The sequence below is a fragment of the Rosa rugosa genome, chromosome 5 (assembly GCF_958449725.1).
Source record: "Rosa rugosa chromosome 5, drRosRugo1.1, whole genome shotgun sequence".
In the NCBI taxonomy this organism is placed as follows: domain Eukaryota; kingdom Viridiplantae; phylum Streptophyta; class Magnoliopsida; order Rosales; family Rosaceae; genus Rosa; species Rosa rugosa.
This window is the reverse complement of record NC_084824.1, coordinates 856,745-862,084: the sequence shown is the minus strand read 5'-3', so window position 1 is coordinate 862,084 and position 5,340 is coordinate 856,745. Positions and strand designations below refer to the sequence as shown.

At 46.0% G+C, this 5,340-nt stretch overlaps 1 long non-coding RNA gene across 1 annotated transcript; it reads right to left on the bottom strand.

Annotated features, from left to right (window-relative positions):
• Nucleotides 1-3,131: 3,131 nt before the first annotated feature.
• LOC133710944 (uncharacterized) lies at nucleotides 3,132-4,743 on the bottom strand. The gene is made up of 2 exons (XR_009846969.1): nucleotides 4,157-4,743; nucleotides 3,132-3,579 (listed from the first exon to the last, which is right to left on the bottom strand). It is a non-coding gene; the product is annotated as an uncharacterized LOC133710944 (long non-coding RNA).
• Nucleotides 4,744-5,340: the final 597 nt, after the last annotated feature.

Below are 5,340 nucleotides of genomic sequence, written 5' to 3'. Positions count from 1 at the left end.
ATTTGGATCTGATCCTTCAGCTTAACACAATCGGCTGTATTATGATTCCACATATTATGGAGTTTGCAGTATTTCTTCCCCCTTAGCTGCTCTGGTTTGGGAAATGGGCCGAAGTCAGTTTTCACCATCCTTGCGGCGATCATTTCATCCAAGATTTCATGCGCTTTGTTCGCGTCGTAAGTATAACTTGCAAACTCTGGTTTGGTGAAAACCACCGACTTGAGCTTCACTGGCTCTTTGCACAGTTTCAGTTGCTTTAACGTTGAAGCCTTTTTCCCGGTGAGTTCCAGCGCAACTATCTCGTCTTCTTCAGACTCGTCAGCCTCTGCCAGGCCGGATTCCTCGCTCCTATAGTAAGGATCATAGGAACTTGATTGATGGCTGAGCGCAGCCACAGTTCTATGCTTCCCAGGCATGTATGTTCCTTTGGATGAGTTTCTCATGGCGTCCATTTCCCTGAGGAGATGCTCAAAGCTCCCTACTTCTGTGATCAGTTCCCCCATAGAGTTGAACATGCTTCCATGCTGTTTTTTGCGTTGGCGGGGCTCTAAGCCTTTGATTGCCAACTTTACCAGTTCTTTCTCCGGTAGAATCACGTTCAACTTTCCTTTCTGGATCTGAAAGCGCTGAAGGTACATGACAGCGGATTCAGTTGGCTGCTGAGCCATCTGAGTGAGTGAAGCCAGATCTACTTCCGGCTCGATAGTCCCGAAGGTTTCCTTGAACAGCTTCTCCATCGCGGGCCAACTTGCAACTGATCCCGGTTGCAGCTTAGTGAACCAGGTGAAGGCAGACCCCGATAAAGAAGTAGCGAAGATGTTACACTTCAGATTGTCATCGTTCTGGTATTGGCCACACTGTACTCGAAACCTAACCAAATGGGCCGCGGCATTTTCGACTTCCTCTCCCGAGAAAGTAGAGAACGTAATGTTCTTATATCCCCTAGGATAAGGTGTCTGTGTAATATGCGGTGGGAAGGGCCCCTGGTAGGCCTCCTCCAGGTTAGGCCTCTGGTTCGCGGCCCTGATCATTGCTTCTACCTCCTCTCTCCTTATATCTTGGATCAGGAGGAGGTGGGTGAACCACTGTATCATCAACTGGCCAGATCAGCGGTGGCGCCTGTGAAGCCTGATTAACCAAAGATATGCCGCCTCCATGGGTCATTTTGTGTTGGGTTGACGTCTGCGACATAAAACCCACTGCTGGCTGACCCTTTGTGGCTGTGGTGACCTTCGCTGGACTTTCAACCCGGTCGATACCATAATGGCTTGCTGGACGTGGATCGTGGTGCACGTATTCAACTCCGTCGCTGTCATATTGGGGAAACAGGCTATGACCAACAGAGGCCCCTTCATTGATTTTCAAAGTCCTGGTTCCTTGCGTGACTGATGACGCGGCGTTGTTCTTCCCGCCCGTTGCCACAGTAGTTTCTTTACCTCTGACTGATACAGCAGTAACGGATGTGGCTGTACTGCCGCCGCTTGCTTTTTCTCGAGCATTTGGTGGTATGTACTTGCCTGACCCTGTAGGCTGGCCGAGGGACCCTAGAATAGCATTGGGGTCCCCTAACACCTTATTCGGGACATCTCTTGCCTGATCCATCTCAGTTTTTTGCATGGCAACTTGGATCGCGGTATTGGATCCCTCACTGCGAATAGCCGCGACTTCTGTGAGAACGACCTTAGTCTGCGCAGCTTGGGCATTTATCAAGGTCACGAGCTGTTCATGTTGCTCCTGGGCTTGTCGTGACGTGTGGTCTATATACCCTTGCAACAGCTCCGCATTGCGCTCCATCTCCAGCTGGACTTTCGTTATTAGATTGTTGGACATCCGTCGCTGCTCCTCAAATCTTTTAGCCGTCTTTGCCCAGAATGTACTATTGTTTTTTCGCATGATGTTAAGTTGCGCTTCCAGGCTGGTGTTTTCTGGGATAGGGATGGGTACAAAAACATCCGCTCTCACCTCGTCCTCAGCCACCCTGGTGGTATCAGACGCTTTTCCGGCCTCATTAGGCTGGGCGGTGAGAACTGCCTCGCCCTCAGTAGTGGGCTGTTGACCTTCTCCTCGTTCGGTCGTCATCTCTGTTGATGGCGTGTGGAGAGAAAATCTTTGAATTACTAATTCTTCTAAAAGACCACGACAGTCTGCACGCGAGTGCGGTCTGTAACTGGAGGTCTTATGTTTCGGGCAGTTAACGTAAACCTTTTGATAAGGGTTTGCGCTTGACTTCCCAATGGCTTCTGGAAGTCTGAATTGAAAGTAGCTGAATTCAATAAGACACTGTGAATCAAGGTTTAGACGTGCGGCCCAAGTATAGTCGCCTAGACACAAACTTTCTTTCAAATCCTTTGGGCAACCTTACTGAAATGGCCAGGTGGGGGAGGGCGAACAAAAGAGGCAGAATCCATTTTGGCATGAACTACTCCCACATAGTGGTTGAGGCCCATTTGTACGCACTTCTGGATTCAATAACCTGTTATGAACGTTGTCCCCTTTCTAGACACCAATTCACATAGGCTATTCTTACTAAGATGAGAAAGATCATAAGTGTTGTAACGCCCCAAACTGCACCTCACCAGCTTGAGCACGTCACAGTGCCGCGAGACCCCGAAACATAAACCGAAGGTTCGATTTACATTCCAGAACCCCGCAAGGCATTTTAATAAATAATTTTTTCGTAAACCGCACAGCGAAAACGTCTAAAATAATATTGAGGTGAAAACTTGAAAACTTTTATTTCAAATATTTGTTCGTCTAGAGCTTGAGTCAACAAGGAGTCAAGAAATAATCGACATATCCGAGAATCGAATTTATAATAAATGATCAATCAACTACTTCTGAGATAACACTAAACAATCAAGAAATGGAATTAAACTTCGAAACCTGTTCCCATTACAACCGTTTACCGAAGTTGACTCCGCACACCCGCTCCGTCCGTCAATCCCGTCACCAGTGCACAGTACCTGCATCCACACTGTTGTAGGGGTGAGCTTTCGTCCTCGCTGCTCAACAGGGGCTTCACCCCGGCTAGATTTGAAAACCTTTAAATAAACTTTTGTGGCGCCAGTATAAAAACATATGTAAATGCATTTTCTTTAAGAACGATGACTTAAATGATTTTCCGATATAAAATACGATGCATGAACTTCAAGTAAATACGGGCCCAAAACAATACCTGATGGCCGGTCCCATAGACCAACTACACGACCTTACCTCAAATCAATTCATAACCAGGTAAGCGTAGCGAGAGCGTCCGCTACCTAGCTACACACACGGAATCGGGTCGTCATTACGATCGCGCACCGTCCGACCGGTGTAGCTAACCCTCCGGAGGTTTTGGGGATCGAACCCAAGGAAGTCAGAGCCACCCTTCGCTCTCAAGCCATCAACGATATCTCTCACGGAATGGTTAGTATGCATTGCATTTAAACATAACCATACCATATAATTTAACATGCATCATGCTTCACTTTATATAAAACGGGAAAACTACTAACCGAGAAAGGCCCCGAATCCCCTACCTGGATTCCGAAGTCGTCCGAAATTCACGAACCTTCCGTTCCTCGGGTAACTGGAGTCCTAGATTCCGACATAATAATCGTTAATGGTCCGTTAAACACTTAATTAATATATCGACGATTATCTAATCGTCCAACCCACTTTCTTTGTTTGACCAGGGTTGACCAAAGTTTGACCAAATTGACCAATCACAAAATTAACCATTTTGACTTCCTTCCATTTTTCATTAAGTGTGCCCAAAACTGCTAAGGGCACCCATTAACTCCGGATTCTTACCGGAAACAGTACTTATACCATTTTCTTCAAATCCCGGGTTGAGCATTTCGTTAATAATACCCATCTCTTTTTATTGTTACATGTGGTGTCTTCCCGACCCAATTTCTTTCCACAATTAAGTAGTAACAAGAACAACTTCACCATTCAAAACTAACACAAGCAAGGATTAAATCTATAGTTCAATCCCAGCAAACATCACAGCATGTACTTGGTCCAAAATCACAATCACAACATCATTCCATTCCCAGCCAACACATAAGTATAAACCAATTCTAAATCAAACATCCAATTCAACTCCCATCCAACCATTCGGCAATAAATCACCAAAAGCTCAGTTTCACCCCAAGAACTCGAATTTTACCTTTGACAATCAGAGTAGCTTAATCTGAGCTAACAGATATCGTGAGCAAGCAAACTTGCAGCCACTGTGCTTGGTGAATTTCGAACAGAGGGCAGAGCGCATCCTAGTCCGAAGTGCAGCAAGGACCAAAGCATCCCCGAACGCCAATTCAAGGAACCAAGCTTCCCCGCACCTCAACTGGTTTTCCAAGACGCCAGAAACGAAATTAGAAGCCTGGAATCGCCGCCATGGACGGCGGTCCGTCGATACCCGAAATCACCCAAAACACAAATTCATCAAAACTTAATCGAATTCGAGAACCACTTATACCAGCACGTAGAGCGTAAGGAGAGGGTTAGTTTTCCTACCTCACACAACCCCGAAGGTCGCCGGAAATTGCAGAAGCATCGCCGGAAAGTTCAAACCTTTCAAGCTTCGAATCTCTCTCCACAGTCCGTGCATGGATGATCCGTGGCCAGAGGCACGTCGGCGTCGTCGAGACGAAGCGAACGCCGGTGGTCCGCCGCGAGATATGGTCGGACGGAGGAGTTCCTACCGGGTCTTTTTCTCGGGTCGTCGGGTCGCGTCGCGGGTCAGAGGGAGCTTGATGCTTCTGGAACCATCTGATGCGTTGGTCTGATGGAAGGTCTATATATAGTCCCCTTAAAAAATCTTGGATGGTCCAGATTAAGCGGTGGGTAAATGAATGGATCAGATTGAACCAGATAATTTCCATTTTCCTTAAATAATTGTTTATAATCCCAAAACTTCCAAAATTCGTAAAAATTAGCTCGGGTATCCGAAAAATTCTCCGAAAATTCCCACGAACTCGTCGTGTCGTGTATTTTATTATCGAGTCAAAAAATAACATATTCCACCTTGTGAAAAATGCAGATGAATATTCCCGAGTATTTAAATAACCACCGAGATCGAAAATTTAATTCCTTAAACGATCTCACTAAACCTTTGAATTTTTCCGGGGCTCACAGTTCCACCCCCCTTAAATAAATTTCGTCCTCGAAATTTCATGATTGGTCAAACGGTCGACAACATGCACTTCTTTCTTTATGTTGGACTCCAGTACCCATATAGTTTCTTTACGTCATACATCTCAATTCTGGAGCTAACCTTTTTGTTCCACAAGTGTTCCTCATATACTTCCAATAGGACACACTTTGCTCCGAGAATTTACTTTCTCACTCAAC